Source organism: Dasypus novemcinctus, chromosome 9, assembly GCF_030445035.2.
Source record: "Dasypus novemcinctus isolate mDasNov1 chromosome 9, mDasNov1.1.hap2, whole genome shotgun sequence".
NCBI lineage: Eukaryota > Metazoa > Chordata > Mammalia > Cingulata > Dasypodidae > Dasypus > Dasypus novemcinctus.
The window spans coordinates 12767808-12792659 of NC_080681.1; positions in this window are offsets into that span (position 1 = coordinate 12767808).

A 24852-nucleotide genomic window follows, 5' to 3' on the forward strand; every position below is an offset into this window, starting at 1 on the left:
TGGCTGATGGCAATCTCCCTGACTGATGTAATTATAACCAGCTATCTATAATTTTTACCACAGCAGTAAAGCCAATGGTGACTAAAGTGCATAAATGCCCTTCATTACAGTTAGGCCAGTGCTAATTACCTGGCTGAGTTGATGCAGTAGCCTAACCATCACAGTGTGTAAAACATTAACATTGAAATTTTGAAAGAGAAGCAGAGTGATTTTTATTTTTTGTTCATTGTTAGTGGTAAAAAGGTTCCCTCCATGTAATTGTTGTGAGCACCTTGCTTTGTGGTGATGGTAACATTTGTGATATGGAAGTGGGTCAGAGATTAAGAGTAACAATAGTCCACATGTTCCTGGCATCTATTCAGAACTGTGTGCAGAATGTAATGTTCTTTTGTAAGCAATGTTTTATGATTTCTAAAATAAACTTAGTGAACCTATTTTTGGTGGTTATTTTTCTTTTTAAGATGGTCATTTTTCAAATGGCTAAATTCTTCCACCCCTAAACAAAACACTACATTTGACTTTCAGCTGCTCTGTGGAGTAAAAGTACTTCTCTTGGACATAGGCAAAATACCTTGGCCAATTCAGTTCTGGTGATTGATAGCTTGGAAGCTCACTGTTTGGAAAGATATATTCCATTAATATATACATTTTCATAAAAAGCTGGAGGTTTTGTAAATGGTTGCCCCTCCCCCACTTAGCAAAAGTTTTCTATGTTACTAACTGTAATGAACCAAGGTGGGGAGCAGTGCTACAAATTGACTAATGGCACAACCATTGTATTAGTCAGCCAAAGGAGTGCTGAGGCAAAATACCAGAAATTGGTTAGTTTTTATAAAGGGATTTTATTTGGGGTAGGAGCTTACAGATACCAAGCCATAAGCCTAAGTTACTTCCCTCACCAAAGTCTATTTTCATATGTTGGAGCAAGATGGCTGATGTCTACGAGGGTTCAGGTTTCCTGGGTTCCTCTCTTCCAGGGTCTTGCTTCTTCCTGGGCTCAGGGTTCCTCATTTCCTGGGGCTTGCTTCTGTTTCATCTGAGAGCTTAGTTTAATGCTTCAGCATCAAACTCCAACATCAAAACCCCCCAACTCTGTCCTTTACCATGCCTTTTATCTGTGAGTCCCCACCCACCAAAGGGTGTGGACTAAATGCCCTAATGATGTGGCCCAATCAAAGTCCTAATCATACCTTAATCACACCCAGGTACAGACCAGATTACAAATATAATTCAATATCTATTTTTTGAATTCTTAACCATATCAAACTGCTATACTTCACCCTCTGAATTCCAAAAGGACATTACAATATTTGAAAAACCTTTGAAAAATCAGTAACAATGCAAGTACTAAATCATATCACAATCAATTTAAAGAAATACAGTTTGTCTTGGGATAAAGACCTGTCTGCTATAGAACTCTGAAACTTACAGAACAATTTTTCTGTTTCCAATACACAAATGGACAAATAAAGGATAAATATTTTCATTATAATAAGGAGAAATTGGGAGGGAAACATGAGTTATGGGTCCTCTACAATTCAGCAAACCTTCAGGTCATCCTCCATTCGATTTCACTCTGAGAGTCATTCTTAAGATGATGGTTTCTTCTCCTTGGGGCTTTATGGGAAACCACCCTTTCCACAGGTTTGCCCAATGGCCATCTTCCTGGTTCCACCCTCATCAAGCATCTGGGTGTTGACCAAGGTCCAGACCTCTCCCTCCAAAAGTGTTGGGGGTGATTGCCACACCTTACCCAACCTCTGGGTTAGAGTCTTAACCCCCTAGTACAGTTATGTGAAGACAACATTCCCCCTAACCTTTGGCATACAGGCTCAAAGCAAAGAGTGAACCACCTGGCCTTCTGTAATCTTTGGGAGACAGGTCCACCCCTCTCAGACCTGTGGGGTGCTGTCCTTAACCACCCTACTCCTTAAGGAATGGGTTCCACCCTCTCTGTACCCTGGGGTAGCAAAACTCTCCAGGACATCGGTCAGGAACATCCACCCTCTTCAATTGCTGGGGCAAACTCACCCTCTCTGTGCATATGGGTGGGGTTCCTCTGTTGGCCCAAGGTGATGTATTAATTCCAGATCTCAGCTTCCATGGTTTTCCTCTTAAAGCTGTTTCTCCTTCAATCTTTCCTTTCCATGTCCTTTTTAGTCCAAGCTGACAATGGTTTTGTTCATACAGCTCTCTTAAAAAACTTGTTGGTTTAGCATGCAGGAAGCAGGGGTCCAAGCCATCACACAGTAAGACTTTGCACAAGTCTTTCGAAGATAACTTCATCTTCAGTCCTGATTTACAAGTTCCAAGTTCAGTTAAGTCCTCCAGTGGGGCACTTTCATCTGGGAACTTGATTTCCAGAGGCTTGGAATTTCCAGAATCAGTTTCTGTTTCCTTTGTGCCCAACAATTCAGTCCTCATCATATCTCTCTCATCTAGCATTTTGCTATAAGCTGCAAGCAGAAACCAAGCTGCATTCTCCAGGTTTACTTTGGAAATTTCTTCAGCTAAATGTCCAGGCTCACCATTTTCAGATTTTGCCTTCCATAAAACACCAGGAGTTAATCTTGCTAAGTTCTCTGCAACTTTAAAACACAGATTGCCTTTCCTCCAGTTTCCAATCATAGTTTCATCATTAACTTCCAAGGCATCAACACAAAATTCAGAGAGGTTGTTATCAATTGGCAGACACAGAAGATGAAATAGAGACAGATTAGAGGCCGAAGAAACTATACTGGTAAATTCTAGTTTTAAAATTGAAGGGTGGTTTCACAGGTATTCATTTTATTATTATGCCTCTTGCAAATGTAATGGATATACTGTTCATCTATTGCTTTAAATAAAAATATTCGACATTGAGAAAATATATAGTTGATTATTTCAAGGATTTTTGTAGAATTATTGATTGTTATTTGCTCAGTTATTTAATAATCCATATACTTCTTATTCATATGTGTGCATCTTTAAATGTTTTAAGCATATAGATGTTTCTATTTATCAAGTAGTTTATGCAATTAAATGTTCATTTTTTTGGGTTAAAAAAAAGTCCCTTTAGCATCCATATTGCTATCAACAGTCTCTTCAAAGCACTGTAGGTCTTTTCTTCCAATAATCTCACAATTCCTCCAAAAAATACCCCTTATCCATTTATAAAACCATTCCAGCCTTTTGGCAATTGCAAAAGCACTACCCCATTCCTCAGTATCAAATTCTGTATTAGTCAGCCAAAGGGGTGCTGATGCAGATTGGTTGGTTTTTATAAAGGGCATTTATTTAGGGTAGGAGCTTACAGTTATCATGCCATAAAGCATAAGTTACTTCCCTCACCAAAGTCTATTTTCACATGTTGGAGCAAGATGGCTGCTGGTGTCTGTGAGGGTTCAGGCTTCCTGGGTTTCTCCCTTCCAGGGTTTTGCTTCTCTCTGGATTCAGGATTATTCTCTTCCCAGGGCTTGCTACTTCCTGGGGCTGGCTTCTCTTTCCTCTGTGAGCCTACTTCCCAGGGTTCCAGTTTAAGGCTTCAGCATCAAACTCCAACATCAAAACTCCAACATCAGAAACCCTCAACTCTGTCCTTTGCCATACTTTTTATCTGTGAGTCTCCACCCACCAATGGTGGGGACTCAATGCCCTAGTGACATGGCCCAATCAAAGCCCTAATCATAACTTAATCACACCCACATACAGACCAGATTATGAACATAATCCAATATCTATTTTTGGAATTCATAACCATATCAAACTGCTATAGCAGACAATGTGTGTGTGTGTGTGGGGGGGAGAAAAACAAATAAAATAAATCTTTTAAAAATTTGTCTCCTGGTGAGTTCTAAGACATTCTCTAATAGAATGGCAAGGATCTTGAGTACATGGGCACTGCCTAGCTAAAGATGACAAACCAATATGCCAGGCCCTTGCTATTAATGCTTGTTCTTATGAACCTTATTCTTGTCAAATCAAAACTTAGCCTAGTAATATATATCGCCTAAGAGTTACCTCCTGAAAACCTTGTTTCTCATATGTGGCCTCTCTCTAAGCCAAACTCAGAACATAAACTCACTACTTTCCCTCCAGCTCAGGACATGGCTCCTGAGGATGAGTGTATTAGTCAGCCAAAAGGGTGCTGATGCAAAATACCAGAAATTGGTTGGTTTTTATAAAAGGGTGTTTATTTGGGGTAGGAGCTTACAGATACTAGGCCATAAAGCATAAATTACTTCCCTCACAAAAGTCTATTTGGAGCAAGATGGCTGCTGACGTCTGTGAGGGTTCAGGCTTCCTGGGTTCCTATGTTCCTGGGGCTTGCTTTCCTCTGGGTTCAGGGTTCCCTTTTTCCTGGGGCTGGCTTCTCTTTCCTCTGGGAGCTTACTTCCCGACTCTTCAGCATCAAACTCCAACATTGAAAGCCCAACATTAAAAACCCTCAACTCTGTTCTTTGCCATGCCTTATATCTGTGAGTCCCCACCGCTTGGTGGGTGGGGACTCAACACTTTAACCATAACTCAATCATGCCCAGGTACAGATCAGATTACAAGCATAATCCAATATTACTTTTTGGAATTCATCAATTATATCAAACTGCTACAATGAGCCTCCCTTTCACTGAGAGATTAATACCAAGCACCAACTAGTGATGCATCTGGAAAAAGACCTAGAGCAAAAGGAGAAAAATTAAATATAAAAGAGTTTTTATGGCTAAGAAATTTCAAAATGAGTCAGGAGGTCATTCCAGAGGTTATACTTATGCATGGCTCAGGCAGATCTCACTAACTGTCATTGTGAAGAGTCTCAACTAAGAGTGTTCCTGAGGTCCCTAGAGCAAATAGACAAGGCACACAATCCCTTGAAATCAGCACCATGTTGGTAGGCCTTACACTGAAATATATGACAACCTGTTTCCCCAATACAGAGTTAGACTAATTTATAATTTCCCTACATATCATTCTTTTACCATTTTTACCTGAGCCTATGATTAGCACTATATCCATTAAATATGTCTCAGAGACTTAAATTTTCAGTCTGTTCATATGCCAATTGAACCCTGAATCTCAGAAGTTGTGACCAACACCTGCTCTCCAGATCACCAAACTTGCCCAGGACAACAAACAAAATGAGAAAAAAAACAGAGTATCTACAATTGCAAGCAAAACGTTCCTTCCATGGGCCCCATATGACTGAAGTTCCCTCTCAATCTGAGGTAAAGGGGGCATCTCTATCTCAAAATCCTCAAGGTTGGGGAATGAACAAACAAGGCGGGGAATGCAACCATGGGCAAAGTAAACATTAATATATAGTAATGGAAGAACATGTAGCATTGTTATAAAGATAGTGGTTACCAGAGTTTCTGAGGGGAGTGGAAGGGAATAATAAGTGGAACATAGGGCATTTTTAGGGCATTGGAATTAAGTAAAAAACATTGTAAACTCTAGATCTTGGTTAGTAGCAATGCTTCAATATTCATTCACCAATTGTAACAAGTGTACCACAAAATAGTGAGATGTTACAAATAAGGGAAATGTGGGAGGGAGAGGGGTGCATGGGAATCCCTTACACTTTTGATGCAACTTTTCTGTAATCTAAAACCTCCTTTAAAATAAAGTTCATTATATTAAGTAGAATTAATCACAACAATGATGAACTCGGATATTTAGCTGAGGAGATTTTCAGCAATGTGTTGAGGGTAAAACATGGTTTCTTTTTGCTTCTTAAAGTAAAAATGTGACAGAAAAGATATAAACTGGGAGAATTGTTTAGCAAAAAGGTACCAATAGATGATGATTTGAGAAAGTCTCAGTCTACCCAGACTGCAAAATATGCTAAAATTAGGAGATTGAGTTAGAAAAGTGTGCTATGAAGAGAAAGCCAGAGTTATGTTTGGGCAACGTTTTGCTTGTGCCTCAGAAGGATAAAAAGGTTAGTGTATTCAGCCACACAATGGGCTCTTTGAAGAGTATAAGCAAGTGACTCATGGATTCCCTTGGCCGTCTCAGCAAAAGCCAAGAATAGAGATGAGGTTATTCAGAAAGGATCTATAAAGGAGCCTCTTGTCTAATGGGTGAAACCTCATGCCATATATGGAAGACCCACAAGATTCTTGTGAATATTATAAAAGCAGAGGAAAAAACATCTTCAACTGAAGGCAACAGAGATAGGATGAAATGAAAGAGGGTTGTTGAGCTCCCAAAACTCTACAGACAGGAAACAGGTTGACATGATTATTGAGACACACAGGTGCTACCCTTTCAGGAAAAAGGAAGGAAGATGCTCAGGATGGAGCCATGAGCCCAGAGGGCAGAGTTGTGAGCCCAAAAAGCAGGACTGTAAACAACAAAGGATTATTCACAGACTTTGAAACCTAATACAGTAAGTGTACACTAAAAATTGCGAACTTACTAAACAAACATGCATATCATCACACAGTGCTCCCATATATCATCACACCACCAACACCTTGCATTGTTGTGAAACATTGGTTACACACTATGAAAGCGCCTCATCAAACTATTACTACTAACTATAGCCCATATCTTTTATTTGATGTACTTCCCCCAACCCACCTGATTATTAACACACTGTATTAGTATTATATATATTTGTTATAGTTCATGACGACATTCATATATTTCTTCTATAACTACAGTCCACCTTCCACCACAGGATTCACTGTGTGGTAAAGTCCCATGTTTTTTATAATCCATTCAAAGTGTAGACTTAGTGGCTCTCATTTTCTTTTCTTTTTTTCCCAAGAAAGACTTCTTTATTTTGCAAAAGTGTTTTTTAATAAATGAGGGAGAAAATTAAGACATTCTCAAATGAAAGTTAATCACCACTAGAGTTGCCCTACAAGAAACACTGAAGTGAGTTTTTCAATTTGAAAAGGAAATACATTAGACAATAACTCACAACTATGAATGAAGATCTGGAATAAAACTAACATTAGTATATATAAGTATTATAGGGGGGTGCCAGACATGGCCCAATGGTTAGGACGTCTGTCTACCACATGGGAGGTCTGCAGTTCAAACCCCAGGCCTCCTTGACCCGTGTGGAACTGGCCCAAGCACAGTGCTGATGCACGCAAGGAGTGTCGTGCCTCGCAGTGGTGTCCCTGCGTAGGGGAGCCCCATGCACAAGGAGTGCACCCCATAAGGAGAGCCGCCCAGTGCAAAACAAAGTGCAGCCAGCCCAGGAATGGTGCCGCACACATGAAGAACTGACACAGCAAGATGACGCTACAAAAAGAAACACAGATTCCCATGCTGCTGACAACAACAGAAATGGACAAAGAAGATGTAGCAAATAGACACAGAGAACAGACAACCAGGGTGGGGGGGAAGGGGAGAAAAATAAATAAATAAATAAATCTTAAAAAAAAAAAGAAAGAAACACAGATTCCCGTGCCTCTGACAACAGAAGTGGACAAAAGAAGAAGATGCAGCTAATAGACACAGAGAACAGACAACCGGGGTGGGGGGAGGAAGGGGAGAGAAATAAATAAATAAATAAATAAATAAATAAATAAATAAATAAATAAATAAATCTTTAAAAAATAAGTATTATGATAGTTTTGTGTCATAACTACTTTTTATTCATTATGTGATGCAAAATACAAATACACAAATTTAATTATAAAACTTTGCATTGTATACACAATGAATAAAGATGAAATGGATGAGTCAAATTGAAAAAAGGGAAAGATGGGTTATAAGGGGTAAAAGAGTTTTTCATAGGTTATTTTTTATTTTTAATTTTTAAAATTTTGATGTTTTTTTATCTTTTCTTAAAGATACATAAATCGCACAAAAACTCATTTTCATCAGTGTTGTGGTGTCATTAACTCAGTCCATTTTAGAATATTTTCATTACTCCAAAAGGAAAAATCCCATACTCCTTTTACCACACTATTTTTCTCCCTTGGAATTATAATATCTTCTGTGCCATCACTGAAAACATATTACAGTATTACTCTCTTTCATAAGTTATATTAGTTGTAATTTTCCCATGTATCACCGTGTTCTCAAAACTTTGTTAAACATATTTATACTATTAAACACAATCTTCATCCACCACTAAAATCACTATGCTATACAGTCTCTAAATTATTCTCTAGCTGCCTTTCAATTGACAGTTATATCCCCTTTCATCCAAAAATCACATATATAAATTAGCAGTGTTAGTTACATTCCCATCCTCTCCAGCACTTGTAATTTTCTGTTTGTTTTTATTTGTTGTTGTTGTTTTTATAATGGCAATTCTATAAGTTGTGAAATGCTATCTCATTGCACTTTTGATCTGCATTTCCCTGGTAGCTGGTGATGTTAAATTTGTTTCATGTGCTTTTTGTCCATTTGCATTTCTTCTTTGGAAAAAATGGCTATTCAAGATTTTGCCCATTTTTTAATTGGGTTGCTTGCCTCTTTATTGTTGAATTGTATGATCTCTTTATATAACATGGATATCAAACCCTTATCAGATAAGTGGTTTCCAGATATCTTATCCCATTGAGTAGGCTGCTCTTTTTGTTTGTTGACAAAGTTTTTGAAGAAAATAGTGTTTAAATATTTAGGAGGGCCCATTTAACCATTTTTTCTTTCCGTGCTTGTACTTTAGGTATGAGGCTTCAGAATCTACTACCTATCCCAAGATCTTGAAGATGTTTCCCCACATTTTCTTCTAGAAGTTTTATGGTTCTAACTCTTGTATTTAGGTCCTTGATCCCCTTTGAGTTAGTTTTTCTATAAGTTGTGATATGAGGTTCTGCTTTCTTTCTTTTGGAAATGGATATTCAGTTCTCCCAGTACCAGTTGTAGAATAGACTGTTCAGTCCCAGTGGGGTGAGCTTGACAACTTAGGCAAAAATCACTTGACCGAAAAAAAAAATCCCTTGACCATAGATCTGAGGGTCTATTTCTGAATTCTAAGTCTGGTTCCATTGGCCAATAAGTCTATCTTTATATCAGCACCATGCTCTTTTACAACTGCAGCTATTCAATATGATTTACGGTCAGGAAGTGAGAGTCTTCCAACTTTGTTCTTCTTTTTAAAGACATTTTTGGCTATTCAGGGCCCCTTCACCTTCCAAATAAATGTGATAACTGAATTTTCCTATTTTTAAAAAAAGACTGAGGGGATTTTTATTCAGATTGTATTGAATCCATAAACAGTTTGTGTAGAATGGACATCTTAATGATATTTAGTTTCCCAATCCATGAACTTCGAATGTCCTTTCATTTATTAATGTATTCTTTGGTTTCTTTTAGCAATGTTTCATAGTTTTCTAAATACAGTTCCTTTATGTACTTGGTTAAGTTTATTTCATAATATTTGATTCTTTCAGTCAGTATTATAAATGAAATGTTCTTCTGACTTCCTTCTCACATTGCTCATTAGTAGTGTATAGAAATGATATCGATTTTTGTGTACTAATCTTGTGTCCTACCAATTCATCTAGGTATGTAGTAGGTATGTTGTGGATTTTTCAAGATTTTCTAGGTATAGAATCATATCATCCCTGAATACTGGGAATTATATTTCTTCCCTTCCTATTTGGTGACTTTTATTTCTTTTTCTTGCCTAATTGCTGTAGCTAGAACTTTAAGCAGAATATTGAATAACAGTGGTGCCTGTGGGTATCCTTTTTTGTTGTTATTGTTGTTCCCCATTTCAGTAGGGAATCTTTCAGTCTTTCACTATTGAGTACAATGTTAGCCATGAATTTTTTATATGTGTACTTTACCACATTGAGAAAGCTTCCTTCTATTCCTATCTCTTGGAATGTTTTTGTCAAGACAGGATGCTGTATTTTGTAAAATACCTTTTTTACATCAATCAAGAGGATCATGTGATTTTTCATCTTCATTTCAATTTTTAAAAATTTATTTTTATTAGAGAAATTGTGAACTTACAAAACAATCATGCATAATGTGCAGAATTCCCATATATCACCCCTGCACCAACACCTTACAATGTTGTGGAACATTTTTTACATATTATAAAAATCTCAAATCAGACTATTACCACTAACAATTGCCCTTAGCTTACACATGATATATTTTTTCATACACCCCCTAATATTAGCACTACATAATTAGTATTGAATATTTGTTATAGGTCATGAGAGAACTCTCACATTTGTACTGTTAACCACAATCCATCTTCTACCACATGGTTCACTGTGTTATACAGTCCCATGCCTTGTACAATCCATTCAAAGTATACACTCAGTGGCTCTCACTTTCATCACAGAGTTATGTAGTCATTGCCCTAGTAAACCTTAGAAATTTTTCCTTAGTCCAAAAGAAAAATAATACCATATCCTTTATTACTGACCCTTAGTGTTGATATAGTACCTTCTTTGACATTGATGAAAGAATTTTTCACTATTACTGTTAACTATGGTCTATAAATTATATTAACTGTATTTTTCCTATACATCACTATATTCTTACTGCCTTGCAATAGTGTCATATATTTGCTCTGGTTCATAGAAGAACATTCTTGTATTTATACTCTTTTTTTTTTTTAAGATTTATCTATTTTATTTCTCTCCCCGCCCAGTCTGTTCTTTGTGTCTATTTGCTGTGTGTTCTTCTTTGCCGGCTTCTGTTGTTGTCAGCAGCATGGGAATCTGTGTTTCTTTTTGTTGCGTCATCTTGTTGTGTCAGTTCTTCATGTGTGCGGCACCATTCCTGGGCATGCTGCACTTTGTTTCGCTCTGGGTGGCTCTCCTTAAAGGGCGTACTCCTTGTGCATGGGGCTCCTCTACACAGGGACACCCCTGCATGGCATGGCACTCCTTGTGCGCATCAGCACTGCACATGGGCCAGCTCCACATGGGTCAAGGAGACCCGGGGTTTGATCCGCAGACCTCCCATGTGGTAGACTGATTCCCTAACCCCTGGGCCAAGTCCGCTTCCCTATTTGTATTCTTAGCCACAATTCTCATCTACCTCTAGGTTCACTAAGGTAGTCAATCCCTATATTATTCTCTAGCTTTCTTTCAATTGACATTTATGCCCCTAGACTACCCCTTTCAGCCCCATTTCCATTTATAAACCAGCTGTGTTATAGTCACTAAAATGTGTTACCATCAACTCTATCCATTTCCACACTTCTTTTAACAGTCAAGCTAATAAAAAATTCTATGTTCATTAAGCATCAGTACCCCTTCTCAGTCCTCATTCTATCTCCTAGTACCTATAGAATAGGTTTTAACTCCATGTGTTTATCCTTCATATTTAATTCATATTTGTAATATAGCAGTTCTATGTTTAGCTTCCTGAGGAATTACCAAATTGTCTGTCACAGAAGCTGCACCATTCTACATTCTCACCAACAGTGAAGAAGTATTCCTATTTATCCACATTTTCTCCAGCATTTAAAAAAAAATAATGGTCTTTTTATGAGGTGTGAGATTATATCTCATTTTAATTTTGATTTGCATTTCTCTAATAACAAGTGATACTGAACATTTTTATGTGCTTTTTCACCATTTGTATTTCCTCTTGGGAGAAATATCTATTTAAGTCTTTTACCCATTTTTAAAACTGGATTGCTTGCTCTTTTATTGTTGAGTTGGATGATCTCTTTATATAATATGAAACTTAAACCATTATTGGATATGCTGTTTCCAAATATTTTCTCACATTGAGTGTGTTGCTTTTTCCTGTTTTTGACAAAGTCCTTTGAATCACAAATGTGTTTAAATTTGAGGAGGTTCCATTTATCCAATTTTTCTTTCATTGCTTATGTTTTTGGTAAGGTTTAAGAAACCATCACCTACCACCAGGTCTTGAAGATGTTTCCCTACATTTTCTTCTAGAAGTTTTATGGTTATTGCTTTATATATATATGTCTGTGATACATTTTGAGTTAATTTTTGCATAAGGCATAAGATAGTTGTCAACTTTCTTTTGGATATGTGTTTTTTTCCTAGATTCTCCAGGTTTGTAGTCATTGATTTTAGCTCTTTTTTAACATAAGCATTGAGGGCTATATATTTTCCTCCCAGCACTGCCTTCACTGTATCCCAATGGTTCTGATATGCTGTGCCCTCATTTTCATTCATCTTGAAATATTAATTTTTCTTCCAATTTCTTCTTTGACACTGATTGTTTCATAGTGTGTTATTTAATCTCCATGTATTTGTGAATTTTTCTTTTTTCTGCATGGTGTTGATTTCCAGCTTTATCCCATTATTATCAGAGAAAGTGCTTTATATAATTTTGATCTTTTAAAATTTATCAAGATCTGCTTTGTGACCTAAAATGTGGTCTATCCTGGAGAAAGATCCATACACACTTGAGAATAATGTAAATCCTTGTTTTGGGGGTGCAATGTTCTGTATATGTCTATTAGATTTAGTTCATTTATCTTCTTATTCAAGCTTTCTGTTTCTTTATTGAACTTCAGCTCACATCATCTATCCAATGATATGCATTGAAGTCTTCAACTATTATTGTAGAGATATTGATTTCTCCCTTCAGTTTTGCCAATGTTTGCCTCATGTAATTTGGGGCATCCTGCTTAAGTGCATGTACATTTTTATTTCCTCCTGGTGAATTGCCCCTTTTATTAATATATAATGACCCTTGTATTAGTCAGCCAAAGGGGTGCTGAATACCATAAACAGGTTGGTTTCTATAAAGGGTATTTATTTGGGGTAGTTGCTTACAGATACTAGGCCATAAAGCATAAATTACTTCCCTCATCAAAGTCTATTTTCACATGTTGGAGCAAGATGGCTGCTGATGTCTGTGAGGGTTCAGTCTTCCTGGGTTCCTCCCTTCCAGGGTCTTGCCTTTCTCTGAGTTCAGGGTTTCTCACTTCCCAGGGTTTGCTTCTTCCTGGGCTCAGGGTTCCTCTGTTCTGGGGGCTTGCTTCTGTTTCCTCTGTGAGGTTACTTGCCAGGGCTCCAGCTTAAGGCTTCAGCATCAAACTGCAACATCAAAACTCCAACATCAAAAACCCCTCAACTCTGTCCTTTGCCATGTCTTTTATCCCCACCTTTGGTGGGTGGGGACTCAACACCCTAATGATGTGGCCCAATCAAAGCCCTAATCATAACTTAATCATGCCCAGGTACAGACCAGATTACAAACATAATCCAGTATCTATTTTTGGAATTCATAACCATATCAAACTGGTACAACATCTTTGTCTCTAATAATAGGTTTGCTTTTAAAGTCTCTTTCCTCTGATGTAAGTTTAGCTACTCCATACTTTTTTTTTTTAATTTTTTTATTTTTTATTGACTTTGTAATAATATTACATTAAAAATATATATGTGAGGTCCCATCCATACTTATTTTTGGTTAGTATGTGTGGAATATCTTTTTCCAGTCTTCCATATTCAATCAAATTGTTTCCTTGGGTTCAAGATGAGTCTTTTAAAGACAAAATACAGATGTCTTATATTTTCTTATCCATTCCATTACTCTGTGTCTTTTGATTGGGAAGTTTAATCAATTAACATTCAATGTTATACTATATAGGTGGTTCTTACTTCACCCATTTTGATCTTTGGATTTTATCTGTTGTATCTTGTTTTCAACACTCATTTCACACTTTTAGTTACTTTTAGTTATATAATCTTCATTTCCAGACTCTCTTCCAAGTCTTTCTCTCCTGTATTTTCCTTTCAACCTGTAGCAATTCCCTTAATATTTCTTGCAAAGCCAGCCACTTCATTACAAACTCTTCCACTTTCTGTTTATCTGTGAATAATTTAAAATTGCCCTCATTTTTGAAAGACAATCTTGCCAGGTATAAGATTATTGGCTGGCAGTTTTCTCTTTTAAGTACTAAATACATCATACTGCTGCCTTCTTTTTTTTTTTTAAGAGTTATTTTTATTTATTTCTCTCCCTTCCCCCTGCCCCCAGTTGTCTGTTCTCTGTGCCCATTTGCTGAGCATTCTTTGTCCACTTCTGTTGTCAGTGGCATGGGAATCCGTGTTTTCTTTTTGTTGCATCATCTTGCTGTGTCAGCTCTCCGTGTGTGTGGTGCCATTCTTAGGCAGGCTGAACTTTCTTTCGCGGTGGGCGGCTCTCCGTGCGGGGTGCACTCCTTGCACATGGGGTTCCCCTACTCAGGAACACCCCTTTGTGGCACAGCACTCCTTGTGCGCATCAGCACTGTGCATGGGCCAGCTCCACACGGGTCAAAGAGGCCTGGGGTTTGAACTGTGGACCTCCCATGTGGTAGGCAGACGCCCTATCTATTGGGCCAAGACTGCTTCCCACCACTGCCTTCTTACCTCCGTGGCTTCTGATGAGACCTCAGCACTTAATCTTATTGGGCATCCCTTGTATGTGATGAATGTCTTTTCTCTTACTGCTTTCAGAAATCTCTCTTTATCTTTAGCATTTGACATTCCAATTAGTATGTGTCTCAGAGTAAGCCTATTTGGATTTATTTGGATTTATTTGGATGGGATTATGTTGTGCTTCTTGGACACAGATATTTACGGGTTGAGAAATTTTTTACCATTATTTCCTCAGATATTCATTTTGTCCCTTTTCCCTTCTCTTCTCTTTCTGGGATATCCATGACATGTAATGTTTGCAGGTCTCTTGCTGCGGTCACCCCTCGGGCTGAAGTGTGGTTTGCTGGCCTGGCGGGGGAGCAGCCGCGGAAGGCCAAGCCACTGCCCCCATAATAGGGTGGCTGGTCGGACTCACCGCCACCCCTGAAGGAAGCTCGGCATGGGCGCAGAGTGCCCTCGGGTCTCCCCTTCTCGGCAGCCATGCTTCCGCGGCCGCCCCTCCTCCCGGATGGCGCCACACGATGCCTGTGGGGCGGCACCCTTCTTCTTCTTTCTCCCTGCACAGGCGCAGGGCGGAAAATTCCAGTCTGCCCTTTTCCCCTCCCCCGACAGCAGCAACAGCCAGGCGTGGGCGGAAAAATCCAGTCTGCCCTTTTCCCTTCCCCCGACAGCAGCAACAGCCAGGCGTGGGCGGGAAACTCAAGTCTGCCCTCCACCCCAGCAACAGCAGCCACCAATCCCTAAACCCTGCCCCTTCCCCCAGCAACAGCGACAGCCAATCCCTAACCACCACCCCTCCCCCGTCCAGTACCGCCCACTGACCTTTTGCCGGCAACCAATCAGAGCAGGGCGTGGCTTCGACCAATCAGCCTTCCCCAGGCCCTATAAAACTGTTGCCTCTCCCTCAATAAAGTGGACTTGCGTGTTTACCTTGTCTCCGCGGTAGTTCTTCTGCCATGCGCCCTCCAGTCCTGAGAGCCCCCAACAAGGGCCTGGCCTCCCTTGTCCCCAGTTCGTCACCTGCTTCTCCGGGCGACCCCTTCGTCGTCTGCTTCTCCGGGTGGCCCCTTCGTCGCCGGCTTCGCCGGGCGACCCCGTCAGCCAAACCGCGCAACCCCTGTGAGACCGATCCCTCGTCTGCTGCCGGACCGACCCCTCATCCCAAGTGGGACTGACCCCTCGTCCCGAGCGGGACCGACCCCTCGTCCAGAGCTGGACCGACCCCTCGTCCGCAGCCAGACCCCACCTCTACTGACCGAGCAAGCCGCTGCATCTTTCCTCATTTATTTCCTTGAGACCCTGTTCATTTTCTTCCATTCCTTTTTTATCTGTTCTTTTGCATATTCATTAATAGAGGCCCTGATGTCAAACTCATTGATCCTTTCTTCTGCCTTTTCAAATCTGCTGTTATGTCTCCAGTGTAATTTTAAATATCTTTTATTTTTCCTTTCAGTCCCATAAGATCTGCTATTTGTCTATATGCCTTCAAGTTCTTCTTTGTGCTCACCCAGTCTTCTTGATGTCCTTAATCTCTTTAGCCATTTCTTTGAATTTACTAAGGAGATTTGTTTGAACATCTATGATTAGTTGTCTCAACTCCTTTACGTCATTTGGAGGCTTTGTTTTTTCCATTGACTGGGCCATATCTTCCTGTTTCTTCATAAGGATTGTAATTTTTTTTTTGTGCTCTTAGCATCTGATTTATTATAGTTATTTATTCTTGGCCCCTTTTCTGTCTTTACTCTAGGGCTTTCTATTTGATTGGCTTTGTGCGGTAGCCTTTTTTTGATACTTGGCTCATCTTAATTTGGAATTTTATAGTGGCTCATGTTTAGCCAATCTGAATTTTTTTCAGCTCTTTTTCATGTGTTTCTTGCCCTTTTTCCCTTGCTGGTTGTGAAATAGGAGCTGAGGATTGGTTGGTGTTATAAACTGTGGAGACTGATGCTGCCTGCTTTGCCCCAGGAAATGACAAAGCTTTCCCCCCATTCTCCCCTTTCAAGGATAGCGATGGAGCCACAGCCATGTACAGTAATCCAAGTCATGCAAGTCAAGCCATCTGCAGTTACCCAGAGAGCCTGGTGAAGATCCATGGCCCTTCTTTTCCTGCCTGAGGCAGGGGTGAAGATGCAGTTGTGGGCAGCAAATGCAGCCACATGAGTTGAAACTGACTGCAGTTGCCCAGATGGACTGAGGAAGCACTGGTCCCCCTCCTCCCCTGCCATGGGTGGGAATGAAGTGTCCAGTGTGCCCAGCAATTTGTATGTGCAGGTCAGAAGTGACTACAGTTGCCTAGAGTGCCCAGAGAGGGTGAGGGCACACTATCCCTCCTCCTGCTTTGTCAGGTGCAGAGATGGAGCCACAGATGTGTCCAATAATCTAGTTCATGTGGCTCAAAAAATGGCTGCAGTTGCCCTGACAGGGTGAAGGAGCACTGTCCCTCTTCCTGGGGATGGAGCAGAGATGTTTCCAACTATCTAGTTCATGTAGGCTAAAAGTAGCTATAGTTGCCTGGAAAGGCTGAGGGAGCACTGTACTTTCTGCTTTGTCAGGGGCAGGCATGGAACCACTTAAGTGTCCAATAGTGTAGTCTGTGCAGGCCAAAAAGTTCCTGTTAGTTGCCCAGAGAGGTTGAGGAAACACCTCCCCCCTACTATCCTACTGGGGGCAGAGATGTATCCACAGATTTGCCCACCAGTCTAGTCTGTACAGGCCAAAGTCACCTGCAGTTGCCCAGAGAGGCTGAGGGCTCTCTTAGGAGCAGGGATGGAGCCAGAGATGTGTTCAATAATCTAGTTCCTGTGGGTAAAAAGCACCTGCAGTTGCCCTGAGAGAGTGAGGGAGAACTGTCCCTCTTCCCGGTCTGTCAGGGATGGGGATGGAGCCACAGGCAAGTCCAGGAATCTAGTTTGTGCTGGTTGAAAGTGACTGCAGTTGCCTGGAGAGATTTAGGGTGCACTATCCCTCCTTCTGCCCTTTGGTGGGTAGGATGAAGTCAGAGCCTTGTCCAATAATCTAGTTTATGTGGGCCCAAAGCACCTGCAGTTGCATATAGAGGATGATGGAGTACCATCCCTTCTGCCCTGTGAGTTCTGGGAATGGATCCACAGGAGTGTCCAACATCTAGTCTGTGTAGGCCAAAAAGTACCTGCAGTTGCCCACAGAGGTCCCCCCAGCTTTTTCCCTGCCAGAGGTGGGGCTGGAGCCTAGACTAGGGCTGCAATCTGACCTGGGTGGAAAGAAGCTTGTCCCTACCATATTTTGATTTTCAATCAGTCCTGCCCTCATGCCAGCTGCAGATTTTAGATGGAGGCTACTGGCCACTTTCCACCTTGGACAGGTTCAAACTTTGGTTGTTTTTAAGACTGAATTTCAGTCAGCTGAGCTTACAAATCAGTAGTTGAAATACATGCCTGACTATCTCTTCCTCCCCCCTTTTTGGGAAATGGAGCTTCCAACTCCAGCCAGGGAGTAGCACCCAAGGTGGCTTTCACTGCCAGCAGGGGATGTGCACCAGTCTCTGTGGCGTGGAGTGCATGACTCATGCATCTTCACTGCAAATGGGCAGTCTCCTCCTTCCATTCTTCCAAGGATACTGTGGGATACTCTTCTGGTATCCTGAGCCCCTAAACATGTGAGTTTGATAGCTCTGGCTAATTACAAACTACACTGTAGGACAAAAGGACTCCTGGAGCTCCAAGAGTCCATACTCTGCTGTCACCTTGCCCCCTCTTGCATCTTCAGTTTTTAATGTGATTTATTACACTAATTGATTTTCTTGTGTTGAACCACCTTTGCATACCTGGGATAAAACCCACTTGATTGTGGTATATAATTCTCTTTTTTAAGTACACTTTTAAATATTTTTTAAGATACTTAAATTACATAAATGTTACACAAAAAATATAGGAAATTCTTATAATGCCCTGCTCCCTATCCCTCCCATATTTTCCCACATTAACAACATCTTTAATTAGTGTGGTACATTAGTTACACTTGATGAAACATTTTGGAGCATTTCCAGCAAGCATGGATTATAATTTACATTGTAGTTTACACTCTCTCCCACACATTTTTGTAAGTTATGACAGGATATATAATGGCCTGTATCTGTCATTGCCATGTCATTCAGGACATTTCCCAAGTCCTAATAATGCTCCCAAATTACACTTATTTTTCCCTCTCCCTCCCCTTAGAATCTCCAGTAGCCACTTCTTCCACATCAGTGACAAAAGTTCTTTCATTGCTAGAATCACAAAAAGTGTATAGAATAATAGTAAGTCTACTCTAGTCCATCATTCATTCTACAAGCCTGAAGATTCTGGGATGGTGATGCCCACTCTGCCTCTAACTGATAGGGGGTTTAGATCCTATGAGGTAGGTGGGTGGGACTATCTTGCTTGCCATTGGAGACTCTCTGTTCCTTGAGATGGTTGTTTTCCATCATCATCTCTTTTTCAGTTGTCCTGGGTGAGTCCAATGAACTGGAGAGTAGGTGTTGCAACTCTGTTGAGATTCAGGGCTCAATTGGTGCATGGAGAGCCCAAAGATTTAAGTCTCTTGGACATACACCTATCAACTCTAGTACTAATTATAGGTTCAAATAGAAGGGGCAGAAGAGCCATGTGTAGGGAAACCACAACTGAGTCCAACTCTGTCACACTAGGGAGCATAAATTCCAAAGTAGGGCCCATTGTCAGGGCACCAAACTCCTGTGCTGTCTGCCCTGACTATAGTATCTGGGTGTCTCCAGAGCCTTCAGGACGCCCACTTTTGAGGCAATATTTACTGTGACAGTCAATGAGATCCTGCTGAGACATGTATAAGCATAACCTCTGGAATGACCTCCTGACTTACTTTGAAGGCTCTTAGCCACATAAACTCATTCGTCTTTCCTGTTTCCCCCTTTTGGTCAAGGTCTTTTTTGAGGCACATTGTTAGTTGGTGCTTGGTAGTAATCCCTCAGTACCAGGGAGGCTTATCCCCAGGAGACATGTCCCATGCAGGGGGAAGGTAATGCATTTATATGCTCTGTTTGACTTAGAGAGAGGCCATATTTGAGAAACAAGGAGGCTCTCAGGAGGTAACTCTTAGGCACCCTATAATACTAGGCTAAATTTCAATGTCAAAGTAAGGTTCATAAGTACAGTCATCAATATCAAGGGACTGTCAGTGGTCCATCCTCCTTCACTAGTCAGTGCCCCTATACTCAGGGGATTCTTGCTGTTCCATTAGAGAATTTGGCAGAGCTCTCTTAGATGGGAATTTGGTATTCTTAGGGTTATTATGTGAATCTCCACTCACTGGAACAATGCCCCATGACCACTTGAACATATTCATATGCCTTATAGGTATGCCCCAGGTGAACCTTTCCCATGCATCCCCCATCACTGACACCTTTTGCCAGTGATCCTCCCCTGCCATCGTTGTAACTCTATGTTGTGACCCAAAACTTCAAAAACTTAAAAAATGAAGCCAACAAAATACAACTAAGAAAATGAAATAATGATCATTTTTAAAAATACAAAAAATTTAAATATAAATTTGAAATAATAAAAAATAATTTTAAAAATATAAAATTAAAAAGAAAATTTTTATCATTATGTCTTTCATCACCGTAAGATCTTTTGTTTACTCCCCTAGTCTTTTTTCATTTAGTCTTCAAAGAAGCTTTAAAGAAAAGCCATGTACCAAATATAGCATATTCCCATATACCCAGCATCCTCCCCCATTCCCCTTTCCCCTAGTAATAACATTTTACATGTGGATGGTACATTTGTTATAATTGATGTACAAATATTTAAACAGCTACTAACCATGGTCAATGGTTTATAGTATGGTTTATATTTTAGACCATACACGTTTATAAATTTTGATGAAATTTAACATGGCCTGTATCCATCATTGCAAGATCATGTAGAACAATTCCATTGCCACCAAATTGCCCCATGTTCCACCTATTCTATTCCTTCCTCCCCCTCCACTCTAGATCCATGGAAATCACCAAGCTTCACTCCTTGAAGAACAAGATTCAGACTTACTTGCAACACTATTGAGGGTTTGACATACTGGGCTGTCCTCTCTTACTAGGCACTGCCTATGCTCTTGAGGGACTCCTGCCCCTCTGTTTGAGAACATAGCAGGACTCCCCAGGCTTGGAGTCCAACAGTTTCCCACTCATTATGTGGGTGTTCACCCACTGATACCCTATGACAAAATGAACATTCACACACTCCCTAGAAGCCTGCCCCAGATGCACCTTGTCCAAAATGCCTCTGACATCAACATCCAAAACCAGTAATACTCCCCTGCCATACTGCCAAACTCCCGACATTGTAGTTTCAACCACACACTCTCAAATCCCAGTATTTCATTTGCTTCTTCCCCCAACCATCCCCCCAGTTCCAGAGACAATCCAATCTATCCTCCCCACCCTACCCCCCACTAACCAGCACCATCCAACCCAATATTATCACTGCACCAAAGTCATGCCCATCCACTGCGCAACTACACACTTCCAACTTATCATAGATTTTGCCCATATGGTCATTACTTTACAACTTTCTTCTCTCTTTCTGTCTCCTGTAATCCTATTTTCCAAACTCTAGCTCTGTGAGTCTGCTAAATTTGCTTAATTCATATCAGTGAGGTCATGTAATATATGTCCTTCAGTGCCTGGCTTGCTTCACTCAACATAAGATCTTCAAGATTAATCCATGTTATCCAATGTGTTAACACTGCATTCCTTCTTACAGCTGTGTAATATTCCATTGTATGTATGTACCAAAATTTGTTTATCCATTCATCCATTGATGGACATTTTCTTTGTTTCCAACTTTTGGCAATAGTTAATAATGCTGCTATGAACATTGGTGTGCATATATCTATTCTGGGTATATACCCAGTAGTGGGATTGCTGAATCATATGGCCATTCTATAGTTAGCTTCCTGAGTAACCACCAAACTGTTCTCCACAATGGCTGCACCATTCTACATTCCCACCAGCAGTGGATAAAGGTTTCCCTTCCTCTACAACCTCTCCAACACTTGTAATCTTATGTTTTTTTAACAGCCACCAGTCTACTGGGTGTAAGATGATATCTCATTGTAGTTTTGATTTGCATTTCCCTAGTAGCTAGTGATGTTGAGCATCTTTGCATGTGCTTTTTAGCCATTTTTGTTTTCTTCTTTGGAGAAGTGTCTACTCAAATCACTTGCCCATTTTTAGAATGGTTTGTTTGTCTTTTTATTTTCGAGGTGTGGATTTCTTTATATATGTTGGATGCTAGGCTGCTATCAGATATATGGTTACAAATATTTTCTCCCACTGGGTAGCCTGCCTTTTCAGTTTTTGACGAACTCCTTTGAGGTGCAAAAGTTTTTAATTTTGAGGTGGCCCCATTTATCTATTTTTTTCTTTCATTGTTCATGCTTTGGGTGTAAAATTCATGAAATTATTTCCTAATACAAGATCCTCTAGATGCTTCCCTACATTATCTTCCAAGATCTTTAAGGTCTTGGCTCTTATATTGAGATCTTCGATCTATCTTGAGTTAATTTTTGTATAGGGTGTGAGATGGTGTTCCTCTCTCATTCTTTTGGATATGGATATCCAGTACTCCAAGCACCACTTGTTGAAGAGGCCATTCTCTCCCAGTTGAATGGGCTTGGTGGCTTTGTCAAATATGAGTTGACTGTATATGCAAGGATCTAAATCAGAACTCTCACCTTGGTTTCATTGTGCCAATATCATGCAGTTTGACCACTGGACTTTTGTAGTGTTTTAAAGTCAGGTAGTGTGATTCTTCCAATTTCATTTTTCTTCTTCAATATGTCTTTGGCTATTCACAGCCCTTTACCCTTCTAAATAAATTTCATAGCTAGCTTTTCTAATTCAGTAAAATATGCTGTGGCAATTTTTATTGAGATTGCATTAAATCTGTGTATCAGTTTGGGTAGGATAGACATCTTGATGTTTAGTCTTCCTATCAATGAACAGGGAATACTCTTCCATTTATTTATGTCTTCTTTGATTTCCTTTAAGTGTTTTCTAGTTTTCTGCATACAAATCTTTTACATCTTTAATTAAATTTATTCCTAGGTATTTGATTCTCTTAGTTGCTATTATAAAGGGGATTTTTTCCCTCGAATTCTTCCTAAGTTTGCTCAATATTGGTGTACAGAAATGCTACTGGTTTTTGCACATTAATCTTATAATGTGTGACTTTACTGAACTTATTTATACTCTCTAGAAGCTTTGTTGTAGATTTCTCAGGGCTTTCAAAGTATAGGATCATGTCATCTGCAAACAGTGAAATTTTTACTTCTTCCTTTCTAACTTGGATGTTTTATATCTTCTTCTTGCCTAAGTCCTTGAGCAAGTACTTCTAACACAATGTTAAATAAGAGCAGTGATAGTGACCATCCTTGTTTTGTTCCAGATTTTAAAGGAAAGCTTTTAGGAGTTCACCATTGAATATGATGCTGGCTGTGTGTTTTTCATATATGCCTTTTATCATGTTGAGGAAGTTTCCTTCTATTCCTATCTTTTGAAGTTTTTTTTTCTTTTATCAGAAAATGGAACTGTATTTTGTTGAATGCTTTTTTCTGCATCTATAGATATTATCATGTTATTTTTTCTTTCAGTCTGTTTATGTGGTGTATTACATTGATTGGTTTTCTTATGTTGAACCATCCTTGCATAGCAGGGATGAAACCCATTTGTCATGGTGTATAATTCATTTGGTGTGTTGTTGAATATGATTAGCAAGTATTTTGTTGAGGTTTTTCAGCATCTAGATTCATTAGAGAGATTGGTTTATACTTTTCCTTTCTTGAGGTGGCTTTGGTGGCTTTGGTATTAGGGTGATGTTGGCATCAAAGAATGACTTAGGCAATATTCGTTCCATTTCTATTTTTTAGAAGAGCTTAAGCAGGAATGGTGATAGTTCTTTCCAGAATGATTTGTAGAATTCACCTGCAAACCATCTGGTCCTGGACTCTTCTTAGTTGTGAGGTTTTTGGTGACTAATTCAATCTTATTACTTGTAATTGATCTGTTGAATTTATCAATTTCTTCTTTCATCAATATAGCCTGCTTGTGTGTTTCCAGGAATTTTTCAATTTCCTCTAAATTATCCATCTTGTTGGCATACAACATTTCAAAGTATCCTTTTATGATCTCTTTATTTCAGCGGGGTCAATGGTGATATCCCCTTAATTGTTTCTTATTTTATTCATTTGCTTCTTCTCTCTCTTTTTGTTAGTCTAGTTAAGGATTTGTTCATTTTATTAATCTTCTCAAAGAACCAGGTTGTGGTTTTGTTTCTCTTTTCTAGTGCTTCCTTCTTTTCAATTTCATTTAGCTCTGCTCTAATCTTTGTTATTTCCTTCTTTCTACTTTATTTGGGGTTAGTTTGTTGTTCATTTTTTAGTCCGTCCAGGTGTGCAGTTAGGCCTTTGATTTTAGCTCTTTCTTCTTTTTTAATATAGGCATTTATGGCTATAAATTTCCCTCTCAGTACAGCTTTTGCTGTATCCCATGTGTTTTGATATGTTGTGCTGTCATTTTCATTCCTTTCAAGGTGTCTTTTGTGATTTTCTCCTTGACCCACTGTTTGTCTAATAGCATGTTGTTTAGCTCCCATATCTTTGTGCCTAATCTTGTTCTCTGCCCCTTACTGGTTTCCATTTTCATTCTATTGTGGCCAGAGAAATTAGTTTGTATAATTATTTTGTATAATGTCCATTTGTTTGGACACCTATAATTAGTTGTTCCATGTTCTGCATCTCCTCCTGTTTTTTAGTTTGTTCATTAGACTTGGCCATGTCTTCCTGTTTCTTAGTAGGGCTAGTAATTTTTTGTTGGTGTCTAGGCATCTGCTTAGATGTGACCCAAAATATGGCTCATCTAGAAGAAAGCTCCATGAGCACTTGAAAGAAAATAATAGGTGTCTCCAAGTAGGCCTATTCAGATTTATTCTGATTGGGATGTGTTTCCTTCATAGATATTGATATTTATGCCTTTTGTAAGAGTTGAGAAGTTTTCAATCATTATTTCCTCAAATATTATTTCTGTCCCTTTTCCATTCTCTTCTCCTTCTGGAACACTGATAATGCATATTTTTTAGCATTTTGCATTGTCATTCAATTCCCTGAGAATGTGTTCCATTTTTTCCCATTCTTTTCTCTTTCTGTTCTGTCTGTTCAAGTTCAGATGCTTGGTCCTCCAACTCACTAATTCTGTCCTCTACCCATTCAAATCTGCTGTTTCCTTCTTCTAAGATACTTTTTTAAAGATTTATTTTTTCTCCCCACCCTGTTATTGTTTTTCACTTGCTGTGTTTGTTCATCTTCCTTGTTTCTTTAGGAGGTACCAAGAGCCAAACCTTGGACCTCTGATATGGGAGGGAGGTGCGTAATCATTTGAGCCACCTCTGCTCCCTGCTTTGTTGTGTCTCTCATTATGTTCCTCCCTGTATCTTTTGTTGCATCATCTCATTGCCTCAGTTCACTGCACCTGCCCATCACACCAGCTTGCTGTCTTCTTTAGGAGACACCAGGATCCAAACCAGGGACCTCC